This window comes from Macrobrachium rosenbergii, chromosome 49 (genome assembly GCF_040412425.1).
Source record: "Macrobrachium rosenbergii isolate ZJJX-2024 chromosome 49, ASM4041242v1, whole genome shotgun sequence".
Classification (NCBI taxonomy): Eukaryota; Metazoa; Arthropoda; class Malacostraca; order Decapoda; family Palaemonidae; genus Macrobrachium; species Macrobrachium rosenbergii.
This window is the reverse complement of record NC_089789.1, coordinates 38,647,697-38,661,280: the sequence shown is the minus strand read 5'-3', so window position 1 is coordinate 38,661,280 and position 13,584 is coordinate 38,647,697. Positions and strand designations below refer to the sequence as shown.

At 37.3% G+C, this 13,584-nt stretch overlaps 1 long non-coding RNA gene across 1 annotated transcript; it reads right to left on the bottom strand.

Moving 5' to 3' along the window:
• Window positions 1–4,173: 4,173 nt before the first annotated feature.
• LOC136832266 (uncharacterized) lies at window positions 4,174–13,035 on the bottom strand. The gene is made up of 2 exons (XR_010851147.1): window positions 12,833–13,035; window positions 4,174–8,947 (listed from the first exon to the last, which is right to left on the bottom strand). It is a non-coding gene; the product is annotated as an uncharacterized lncRNA (long non-coding RNA).
• Between the last annotated feature and the right edge of the window lie 549 nt (window positions 13,036–13,584).

The window sequence follows — 13,584 nt, the reverse complement described above, 5'->3', positions numbered from 1 at the left end:
CAATCCCATGCCCACTAAAGCCGATGATTGCGTTATCTTGTCACAAATTCTCTGTCCGGAGGTGGAAGGGTGATTTAAATTCGGTCAGTGAAGCAGATATGGTGAAACAGTATTCCGGTGACATACAGATGCTTTATATTCTTGGTTCATTCTCGGCCATTGTGGATTGAAGCAGCAAAATCAACCCTGACGTTCAATGGCCACCACTATGAGTAACACACCAAATAGAGAGAGAGAGAGAGAGAGAGAGAGGAGAGAGAGAGAGAGAGAGAGAGAGAGAGAGAGAGAGGAGGGAGTGGAAGGAGGATTCATTACAAAATACTGAGGTCTACTTCAAACGAACTATTGCGAAATATGGCTCTCTCTCTCTCTCTCTCTCTCTCTCTCTCTCTCTCTCTCTCTCTCTCTCTATATATATATATATATATATATATATAGTGTGTGTGTGTGTGTGTGTGTGTGTGTGTGTTTATGCGTTTATATATGTTGTATTAACCAGACAGATGCAGGAGTGAGTGCGTTTAGAATGTTTGCAATTTGCATGTGCACAATGAAAATTAAGACCATTGCTTTGACATAACTGTTTCAGGGCTTAAAAATGAATTACAAGCATATTTACGTTAAGAATTTTGTCTAAACCAACTTACGTTTTTCTTCACAACTGTCAGTCATCTGAATCAGCAGCTTTTAAACATGCTAAGTTTTAGTTGTGGTAGTATGAATTAATTGTAATAGGAATAATAAGAAACTTGATCCGAACAGCTAACTGCGAATATTTTTCCCGACATGTGAAGAAATATAAGTGGTTCTGTGACAGACAATACCTGAGCAAGATTGCAATTAACGCATTAGTTCTCTACATAAACTGGTTTGGTAATTGACAATACTTACATACAATCCCAATGACATGTCGTAATGAGACGGACGTTACTGACTTAGGAGTTATCCACACCAGGAGTAGGCCATCACAAGCGAATGATGAAAATGAAATTTGCGAAAACTTTAGGAAGCTGGTGCAAGCAGAAATGGATCACAATGATATTCGAGAAGCCAACGGTGGGACTTAGTGTGTGGAAGATTGGTAGTTAGTTTCTAGTCCTACGTACATGTCTGTAGACACACTGAGAGCATTTGATTAATGGCGGACGTTCGTGCATACTGACAAAATTAATGACCTAGTTTACGTACATATTACAAATAGTCGGGGGAAAACTCGTGGTAACAATTTATTGTTCCACTGCACTTCCTGCAATTCATTTCCCATTGTTGCAAGGTAAGTAAATTTAGCTAAAGTTGTTTTATAACGCATTGTGGTGCTTCTCCAGAAAATGTCTACAAAGCTTCACTATTTAGACTAAAAACAACCACACAATTTCTTATGTAATACACCAAACACTTGTCAAACTTAGTTTCTGCTTGGTCTGAACTCGTTCTTATTTTTATACTGACGACTCTTCGCCGTTTTTATTTTTTCTTACACATAGGCCTATGGGCATTCGATTCTGCAGAAGTTGGTTAGTAAATTTGAATAGTCTGTTTCTCTTGTCCCAATGAATGTATCTACATTATATGGTTTATAAATATTTTGGCAAAAGCCTTCAAAGTAACGATCATCTGCGAAGCCATACGATACCTTTTTGCTTCAAAGGTATCCATGTAAGCTTCGAGTTTTTTTTATGTTAGTATTCTTACATTCTCAAAATCATTATCGTTATTTTAGACACTAGGATAATAATAATAATAATAATAATAATAATAATAATAATAATAATAATAATAATAATAATAATAATGGAAATCAATGTTTGCCAAGTTTACAACATATTCCAAACGTCAGCTTCTCTCTCTCTTTCTGGGAAGATGACTCCCCAACGAGAATTCCGCGAAGTTACAAGGAAACAAATTCTCGGATAAATCCTCTCAATTATTTTTTATAGCCTATCATACGTCATCATTTCCCGCTCCTATCTCTCTCTTCTAGTTCTCCGCCAAGAAAGGACAATGCGAAGGTCAGCTTATAGAGTACCTATTAAATATAACCTCTCTCTCTCTCTACACTAGACAGGCGTTGTACGGATTCGGAGGTCGACGGTATAATTTAAATCTCGTTCATCAAAAAAAGAGAAACCTTACGGCCATCGGCATTTGGCTTATTGAATGAATGTTTATGTTCTTTTTTATTTATTTTAATCTGTTTGCTCTTAACTATTCTTCTCTTACCTCTATTTTGTTTCACGCGACATGTTACTCTGCGTGACTTGCTAGAGCTATTTTTTAATGCCTTGTTAGACTACTTCAATAATGATAATAATAATAATCATCATCACTCAGTCGGTCTAATAGTGCATTTCTCAAAACCACAAGTGACCTACACCCATGGTCTATACCAAGACCTACAGAAGGTCTATAAAAAAAAATAGACTAGACCATGCCTCAACCTTTCTTTCCAAGGATGGAACAGTATCCAAAGTTCACTGGTCCAATCCGGTTTCAGTGGGACATTTCTCGTTACTCTCAAACGATTCACCGACGGACAAACAAGGTTTCTTTTTCCTCGCTCTCCTTATGAATACAAGTAGATTGCGAAATGCAACGTTTCCGGTTTTTCCCCCCTTTTAATGAGGGGTTGTGGATATACTACATGATTATGTCGGTCTTTTGATCATTTGGGGCTTAATTATAATCATATGGACCTTGGTCTAACGTTCAACACTGGGACCAGAACGTTGCGTTCAACTTGAACGTTAGACTAACTCGACCAGGTTGTCGCATCAGCCCACTATTATTATTATTATATATAAAATTCATTTATAATCATTCAGCACCTAATCTTGTATATCGCCTGAAAAAAAAACAATAAAAACGCAACGACTGAGATGCTGCTAGATACATTACAAAACCGCATTCCTACTGCTATTATTACCAGTGATAATAGTGTTAGAACATAACAGACAGGGAACAGCAGCCGCAGAGGTTTATGTCATGTCTGTTCATACCATACGTTCGTCGAAGTACGCCTTCATTTCGCCAACTGGTGAACGGAACATATAGGTCTAGAAAGCTACGTAAAGGTATTCTACATTCGAAAGACGTAGGATTGACCAGGACCTGCGCTATTGTACGATCGACCCCAATATGACTACATTCAACGATAGATTCTATAATATCGATTCTTATATCTGAAATGTATTTATTTTTTTATAGATACTGGTATAAAACGAATACCTTTTCAAGTAACGTACAGGAGACGTGATCAATCGACATACCTTACGAATATGCTCATATAAAACGGAACATGCATTCATACATACGTTTCCCAGTGTCGAAAAATGAAATCAATAAAAATATGATTTAAGCCTCTCTTCTCAAAGCCTCGATATAATGAACCACCAACTCCATTTAAACATGTGTGGGTGAGGTTCAGAAGATGCAGGTGTCTGGCTGGCCTACCCTGGCTTTTGAATGGGAGTTTTAAACCATTTATTCACTGTGAGAAATTTCCGGTAGTCTCTCTCTCCACTTTCCTGAACTTCAGGAATGAAATCTGCTAAGACATCGGTACCGTAATGTTTGTTCGCAGGCGTCATAACCAGATGACAGGAACCCGTTGTCTTCCTATGGGGATAAATAACGATGCCGTTTTGGAAGTGCGTATTGTATTTGAAATATAACCTTACCATTATCGAAGTTCAAACGTTCACCCTCTAGACAATTATGCCAAATAAACATAAACTAACATTGGAAGCAGATAATGATTAAAACGAAGATGATTTGATACATCTCACTGTTTACTGGAAAATCTATATTTAGTCCTTATTGTGAACCCTCCAAGTTGGCATATTGAATCTTATAATAAACAATAACTTTTTTTTTGTAAATGTGGTGATTTTATCTAAGAATTTCAGTCTTCCACGGTACTGTACTTATTTTTTTTTTTTTTTTAGACCCAGCAACGTAGTAAAAAATGAACAAGCTAACACCTTCAATTGTTCTATTCTCTAATTTGGCCACCCAACGGCCAACCCAACCCACCATCCCCCCCTCCCCAAAAAAACTGACACTTATCTTATTCTCTTCATCAATAATTTTGAATTCAATGATGAGAAACTCTTTGGGAAGACAACACACATAAGAAATGTTAGAAGGACCAATGCTGTAAAAGAAACAGCAGCATGATTATAAAAATAATTTACTAGAAATTGTATAATACAATTCAACTAAGCATTGCACATCACACTGATTAAAATGTACGCCAGGAAAAAATATAAATGTTCTACAACCAAGGTTCTTGACAAGTGGGCAACAGTGCCTTCCCAGGCAGATCACAATTTCCAACTCTTGACCTTAATTAAATTAATCGCTTCTACAAATTTACTAATGGAAACTTTTTTCAAGTAAATATTATAAAAACAAATTAAGGGGTTCGGGTAAAAATGGTGGAGAACCAATGTTCAACAATACAATTGAATTACAATAAAAATAACAGACAAGGATTTCCATTAATGAACTCAGAACTCAGACACAAGAGATCTGAGAGGTCCTGTTTATTATCTTATAAAAAACTTCAGTAGGATCTGGTCACAGTCTCACTGATAGAGTATTAGTGTTCTTTGGTACTCAGAAAGGAAACGGAATGAGAATGTACTGAGATCATACCATTCCAGGAGGGATATGAGATGCTCTCCTAACCCCATGCCAAATTTCAAACTGCTCTGAAATTAATGCACCTTGCTCTATAAATTGTGCATTCACACACAATTACAAATATTACCTTACAACAGATAAACATCTGCTTAAGCTGAAAGCTACACGATGTGAAAATAAGGTTCCAATTCATATGACATCATCAGCTGATAACAGTACAGTATCAAAGTTGGTCATGTTATCAACCCATTAGAGTCCAAGAGATCATCAGTCTCGGCTGTAAGAGATGGACCACTAGCATTGATAAGAACCCTCCTAGACTGGTGATTTGCAAATTTGGTAGGATGGATGAAATGATGAGTATAAACAAATGAAAAAGGGATGAAAGTGCCTGATGTAGGAGATTGGAGCCTTCAACACAAAACATGTTCAATGACTCGAATGTGACTACGTAATGTATTTATGAGTGAGTTTTGTTTGCTTTATGTTTAGTAAGAGAGAAAGATCTCTCGTGAAAAGATGCATAGATTCTACTGGTGGTCCCTTTTGAGCCAGAAGTCTATCATCTTCATATTCACTGGTGTGGAGCTGGCACAAACTAGTCCCACTTTTGTCAAAAACAGGGCCACACTGGGGTGATGTGTTACTTCAAAACTATGTCACCAGCTTGTTCAATGCAAACCCACGACAATTCATTGGGTAAAGTCATGGACTTCCAGAACACGAGAATTCACTGGGAAAAGTCATAAACTTCCAGAACATCCAAAAAGCACAATAAAGCATTTGCCTTCCACATAGATGGGTCTATGAAAGGGAATCAATGGTCAGGAAAAATTTTTTTACAAGCTGGTCCACATGGCATGTGCCAAAGATGTAGATGATAGAGTGGTGAGAAAGGAAGAAAAATGTCTAGACACTCAACCCATAGGAGAATCAGTACAGTTTTGTCTCACAGAACAAATGACAGTTTCCCTTTGATTTGTTAAATATGCTAAATCTGATGTGATGTTAGGTTGGTGACTACTATCCACCTGTTGATCTTATCTTGGAAAGCTATTAGACTAAAAAAACACGGTTTTTAACTCAACTCTGTCTTTATGAAGGTTTCACTCTCCAATGATGAGTTTTCTCCCATAATGTCTAAAACATTAACTATCAAATTTGTAGCTGAGGCCTGGTGAACAAGTTCAGAGAGAATGATGGACAAATCCTCAGAGTATGAACACGCTGCACCTCAGCAATACACCAAGTTCCTTAGACATGCTATTACTTACTTCAAAGCTCAGAATACTGGTACAGCGCATCAAAGGAGTTTACCTTTGAATTCTCAAACATTATCGCAAAAGTGAGTGAGTATTCTCATTTGTTTCTAAGAATTTAGGATTTTGAAAGCACTGTTATTTTTAAATACATACAATATTTCCTAGCCTGGTCTATTCTTATATGATACACAGTTTCACCTAGAAACAGTTTCTACTCTATTATCCCATCCCAAAAGCCTTATTTTTTGTATTGAATGAGGTACAGGGTTCACTGATTTTTATCCTCTAGGACACTGCGCTTCACAAATGCTACTAAAAGTACAGAAAGTGGCTTTTCTTGACTTTTTCTTGTTATAATGCACAGTTTTTCAGGAGTATGCTGCAAGACTTGTTTTTACTGTATTTGAATTGGATTTACAAGTGTTAAGATGATTCAATGTCTTTTCAGATATTCTTCTAGAAAATGCTTCTCTAAAAGTGTCTGTCCTGCTTGAATTCCAATGCTTTTCAAGAGATACTCATTTAGAAAATGCTCCTTATCCAGTGACACAGTATTTTTCTGTTAGTTTTTCACATCTTGTTTATTTATATCCTTTACCACATTATTTGCAAAGAACTGTTCCCTCCTTGGGTGACTTTACATACAAGGTGTGACATATTTGTCAGAGAAAATTTTCAATCATGTTAACAGCAAGTAAATGACTTCAATCACTTTTGACTTATATGACTCTGAAATTGTTGTGCATTCTTTCAAAAAATTCAGGACTTTTTTCCTCTAAAGTCCACATCAACTTAAGACCATTTTTTATGAAAATATGCTTTTCTGCATTCCCTATGACTTCTCTCCGCTGTGGCTACTCATATGACTTCTGAGATTACTTTTCTGAGAAAAGGCTTTCCCACATTCCAAGCAACTAAACGGCTTCTCTCCAGTATGAATCCTCACATGATCAGTGAGATGAATCTTCTGAGAAAACGCCTTTTCACAATCGCTGCATTTAAATGGTTTCTCTCCAGTATGACTAATCATATGACTTCTCAGATATCTCTTCAGAGAGAATGCTTTCCCACATTCACTACAGCTGAATGGTTTTTCATCAGTGTGAATTCTCATATGCTTTTTCAGATCATTCTTCTGATAATATGCTTTCCCACAATGCATGCACTGGAATGCCTTCTCTACATCATGGCTATTCATGTGGCTTAAGAGATGACCCTTCTTATAAAAAGCTTCCCCACATTCAGTACATATGAATGGTTTCTCTCCTGTATGGATCCGCATGTGGTCTGTTAGATTACTCTTCTGAGAAAATGCCTTTTCACACTCACTGCATGCGAATGGCTTCTCTCCAGTGTGAATCCTCACATGCCTCGTCAAATCTTTTTTACGAGAGAATGCTTTCCCACATTCAGTGCATAAGAATGGCCTTTCCCCAGTGTGACTGATCATGTGAGTCCTGAGGTCACTTTTCTGAGAAAATGCTTTGTCACATTCACTGCACCTAAACGGCTTCTCTCCGGTGTGAACTCGCAAATGATCTGTAAGAATACTTTTTAGAGAAACGACTTCCCGCATTCAGTGCATCCAAATGGCTTTTCCCCGGTGTGAATTCTCATATGATTTGTAAGAATACTTTTCTTCGAAAATGTTTTCCCGCATTCGCTGCATCCGAATGGCCTCACGCCAGTATGACTATTCATATGGATTTTGAGGTAACTTTTCTGAGAATATGCTTTCCCACATTCCGTGCACTTGAATGGCCTCTCTCCTGTGTGAGTCCTTATATGATCTGTGAGGATACTCTTCCGCGAAAATGATTTCCAGCATTCGCTGCACTTGAAAGGCTTTCCCTCAGATTGAATTTTCTCGTGCAATTTAACACTGCCTTCCTGACAAACGGGTGTGCTACATTCATCCTGAATACCTGTCCATATAAAGACACCTCCTTCTTTCTTAATTTCCTTTCTGAAAGCTAAGGGATCTTCTTCATTTGTTGATGTATTAATTGCGTATGAATGTTTCACATCATCTTCATTGGACTCGTACATTTCTGGTTCAGTCTTGATTTCTACCTGATGGATCCCAAGACAAAGAGCTATCATTACTGGCTGTGTTAATGCCACCCAGGTTTTCATTTTCATGATTAACTGGAGAGGATGACGATGAACGTTCAATTTCATCTTTTGAAGGAAATTCTACAGCAAGTTCTGAATTCATTTCAGCTTTTCTACCATTGATTTTACAGTCTTTCAATACTCTACAAAATGGAAGTTACTTTAGGAACTTTATATCTACGAGATGAGAGTTAACCAACAGGATATCAGACACTATTTTAAAAGATAAAATAGCTAATACAAACATATGTGCTTGCTTCCGGTTGCCCATTTCTAAAGAAGTAAGAAGTGCTATATTAACAATTTTCTTCCATAAGAGATTTATTTTCTACAAAAGGTGTAAGAAGGGGCTACATGTACTTTAACAATTTGTTTACAAAAGAGAGCTAACTTCATATAAAATATTTTCCTACATACAATAAATTCAGGGCACACTGTAATTTCTCTTTGATAATCACTCACACAAACTGAACAGAATCAACTTAGCTTAAAATCAATACACATCATCATTTCTTGGGCTACATTTGATCAATGAGGCTGTAATGTCTCATAGGAATGACCGACACAACTACCTCACTCAGTATCTTCACGGAAGAGCTCTTTACATTCAGTAAACAACACTGCTTAACGAGAAATTGCTAAGATATATGTTTCACGAATGTTGAGCAATAACTGAATTTTAAAGGAGTACAAAGTCATGGCGTGGCCAATGCATAACAAATATCATGAACTGAACTCTTATTGGAAGAAACAAAGTCATGGTACAATAATCCACTGCCTCTGCTAATTTACCTGGTATTGGTTACCTGCAGCTTAGCTTTACAATGAACATCCATTCACGATACATGATTTTTACAAAAGCTGAATCTTCAGGTGTTTCCATATCCTTGAAGTCAGGAACTCACGATTGGCATGGAAGGAGAGACCTGAAACAAGAGAAAGTGGCACATGATAGACAACATCAAAAATGAAACATTCTATTCAAAATTTTGATATGAACTGGCTATAACAGGTTAAGCAACATCACTCAACAGAGACAGCTGTTTAACAAGTAGTGCAACATGAGTATAAGCAAACATTATTACAGTACCATAATTGTACTCCAGTTAGTTTTACATCACATAAATATGAATAATATACAGTACATGTAGAGTAATTTCCCTGTCTTGGATTACTGTGGTGCCATGTTCTCTATAAGTCACTCATCTAAAAAGGATGAAAAACAGGATGTATTTTAAATGTCACTCCACATGCCATACATGAAAGCATCTTATTTTCCTTATACACGTAATATACTCTAACAAGCGGCATGTGGTGTTATCTGCATGCTAAATTTTCCATTTGTGGTGACATCTGTGTCTTGAATTTTCTGCTTACAGTAACAGGAGTGGTTATAAACTGTAGGCAAAGCCTAGGTCTCCTAAATAGAGGAGTCTAATCTACCATCTAACCTGCATGGCATACTACTGGGGGCAACGAAGGGTCTTTGCAACTTCTCTGCACTGATTTCTGTTTTTCACATGACATTTCCCCCCTCTGGCCTCTTCCAATTTCTTTCTTTGAAGATTTGCCTGGCTCCAATTTCCACTCCTCATTTAACATATATTCATCAGACTGACTCTATGCACTTAAAAGTGTGACTCATTAGTATAATTAACTTACCTTAAAAAAAAAAGGAAACTTAGACTCTACTGTGTACAAATTTAAAGGATTGGAAGAACACAGTAAAATAAAGGAAACAAATTTTTGTTGTGTTTTGAGGGTCACACAAGTACCTCTTAACCTATGCCCTTTGACATGAGATCTTATGAGGTTGGGGAAAGAATTCGAAAATTCCTTAAGGCTATGGTGACCACACTACATTTAAAATGAGGGGTTTGTTATGAAACAATAAAATTCATATTTCAAAACTGCTCTCAGTTTCACCACTCAATATACAGCTCGGTAGTGGCTGCTTTGTGTGCTTTGTTTCTAAAGTGACTGTAATATAGAAAATTCACGATACTGTAATCTGCATTTTTCTTGATACAGTGGCACCTCAACTTACTGGATTTTGTTACTTATTGGACGTATACAAGCCTGGTAAAAAATATCATACTTTTGTGCTTTTGCAAGTGATGTAATGTACTTATTTTTTTTGTGTATTAAAAGTTCTAACTACAATGTGCCTACCGTACATTGTTATATTTACAATTAAAAAGCAAATTTTAAAACCAAAAGTGTCATTCTTTGTTCATCTGGCAAACACTTGCTCAGAAATGCCCAAGTATTTGTTTACATAAAATGGACTGAACATCATTGTTAATGAAATGTATAAAACCAGTTCCTTGCACAATTTTTTTAAAAGTGATTGGGACATACCTTGTTTCATTGTGTGAGCAGTAATCTGAAATCATAAGTGTAACTGCAACTGTATGTGTGCTAAAGAATAGAGAAAATTGTTAATCAAATGTATAAAAGCAGTGACTGTACCAAGCTTTTTTGTTACAATGTACAAGCATGTGTCTTGAAATTCTAAAATTTGGGGTTGAAAAAGGTGCAACTGCCTCTGCTCACCACCTCTGCATGCCATGAGTTAGAAACATAGTTGATTACAGCAATGCATACCAATGAGATTTTGAGATTCTGGCTCAGACTGAAATTTCCTGAGTCACAGCAACCCAACTGGGGCCTCACAAAACTTCATTATCTTCAAGGTAAGATTTCAGAATTTACTATACATCATCTAACATGGTTTTGTATTTTGCACTGTATTTATTTCATTGTTGTTTATATTTTGTAATCTGGATTTTACACCATATGTACTTATTTGTTTAGTCTGTAAATGTGTATACACACATGGGCATCACGTTACAAAACATTACACACCTACTGGGCAATCATCCTCTCTCTCCTTCATACAGTACAGTACTGTACTTAATGCAAGAATGTAGTGTTACATAAGTACATGTACTTTTCAATTAGTGTGTGTGTGTGTGTGCACATGTATACAAAGTGTTAAGGTAAATTATACCTTATTCAACTTGCTGTCACTTTTTCCTATGGCAGCAAGACAAATCACAGTGTGTTTAGAGATGGGATCATAAAAAAACGATTCAGGTTTGTATATTAAGGCGAAATACAAACCCAATTCTTTCATAAAGACATTCACTCCTTAGGTGGAGGGTATTGTTTAAAGAACAAGACAAGTGTTGTGTCTCCCACCCAAAAATGTCAGCTTCCCTTTAACATATGCGAGCAGGGGAGGGACAACTCCTGTAACCACCTGTACAGCCTGGCACATGAGATTTTGAGGCTGAGAGGGTCTTGTGCCAGTTTGGCAGCTTGTAACTTTGCTCTAGAAATTTGGAAGAACTCAGGTTTCTCATGTTTAAGAGACGACCACCTCAGACGCCAGCAATATTATCATAAACTCCCATATAACAATTCTCAACTAACAGGCTTCTCATCCCTTGCTAAAAAGGTGGAGAGAGTCATGTCTACTGATTAATAACAAGTTAAAAATAAGATGCTCTGTTGTGTAACTCACCTGTACTTAGTCAGACCAAGGTGAAGTGGCTGTAGGCTGCTGAATGGAAGTTAAAGAAAGGAAATGTGGTACCACATATTGCAAGCATAGCACACTGATGAACCACAGCCTTTGTCATCCCAAACTCATGGGAAGCCATGTCCCTAAATGTATGCAACACGAAGTTGGAACCATAGAGAGCCCCAGTAATACTATTTATTAACTGGCCTCCCCGATTAGGTTAGGTTAGGTTAGGTTAGGTTCTCTAAAATTTATGATGCTCTAAGTCAGGTTAGGCTTGGGAGGTGGGGGTGAGATTTATGACCCAGCACCCTACGTTAACTTAGGTCAGTATGCATCTCTGTATTTCAATTATGCTTTATGAAAATCAAGGTCACATTATTTTAGGGGGGTCCAACTGCCCAGGTGCACCCCAGTACCCCAAGTCAAGTTTGGGTGGGTAAAGTTAGACGAAGATGCAGGTCTATCCTTTTCAGTGCACTCCGCTTTCCACATGTTTATGCTTTATAATTTATTTTTTGAATTCTACTGGTTACACAAGTGAATCTTATGGGCTAGGCTAAGCTAACTGGTAACACCAAAGACTACTACTGTTCTAAACACCCTTCTGGGTCAGCAGCTGCCAGTTTAAGTGCCAAATTGATGCCGTATTTAGTACTGACCCTTGGGGATAAAAGTAAAAACATAAAAATAGATGGTAAATACCATAAACATAAACAAATGGCATAAATATATACTCAAACATACACACAAGGTGATATATATTTTGGTCGCCGTCTGGCGGGTACCAGGCCGCGATAGTAGTCTTCAGTTTTACCAGCTATTTATCCTGTTATCTTGAAGTTTTATTTATTACTGATGACTCCTTCTGCAATTGCAATTCAATTATCTTTCATTTTCACCACCTAAAATGCCCAAGTTCCCAACAGGAGTCCTTCCATAATTGTTAGAAACACAAAAACAAGCGGTGGGTATCAGCGGTAGCCTGAGTGGCCAAAAGGACCAACCCCCAAAACCTAAGCTGACTCTAGAAGTGTGGTTCCTCGGGGGGGGGGGGGTCCCATTACTGTCAGGCAGGGGGTAGCAATGAGAATATTAAGCACTTCTGACATTAGTAAGTAAGTAATTTATCGAAATACCATCAAAAGGGAATCCATCCTGACCTAACCTTCCCCTGACCTAAAGTAAAATGTAAATAATACCAACAACCAGGGACACCGTGCCCTGACCTGACCTGGCTTAGGTCACACATCATAGTACCCGATAGAGACGAGTAACTTACCAGAGGTCAATAGGTCATCGTTGATGCACTAAAGGAATGATGACGCTGTCCTAATTTCTTAATTAGCCTCAAACGACAGCTGTTGTTGAACGTGTTGTTCGTGACTGTCACTTCGGATAACAGATTAAAGGAATAGTTGTTTTCTCACGTTGTTGTTGTTGTTATAATAATAGTAGTAGTAGTGGTGGTGGTCGAGATCTGTCAGGCGAGAGGAGGGCATTGGCTTTGCAACGCCCCTCCTAAATTTCAAATTTTTTTCGTTTATTTCAACCCTGTATGTGTCAGTTGTTTTTATATCCATACTTTCGATGCTAAATTGCATATGCATACTGTCAACATTGCTAAGGAGTCAAGAGTAATACATCTTTCTATTGTTTTTCAAGATCTGCTCTATCCCCTCTCTTCATCAGCTCATCTCTAAAGATGTAGTGTTTACATCTCTTGGTTCGATTTTGCATCGTCCAGTCCTTTTAATTTTCTTAAATCTCGTTTGTGCTCTATTCTTTGAATTTGCATTTTGTAGGTTAGGTCTTCTTTTCTGAGCCTAAGTTGTTTCGTCTCTTTATATTATTACTTTTAGAATCTTACCTGGCAGTTTTTTTTTCTTGTTGCTTTGTAAACAATGTAGCTCCCTTAAATAACTCTTCTCTCCATTAGGCCTAGTGCTGAGCATTTAAAAAAACAGGTAACCCCGTTATCAAACACTCTGATTTTCCCTTTTTTTCACTTTTTTTCAAGAGCCTTTAACCACA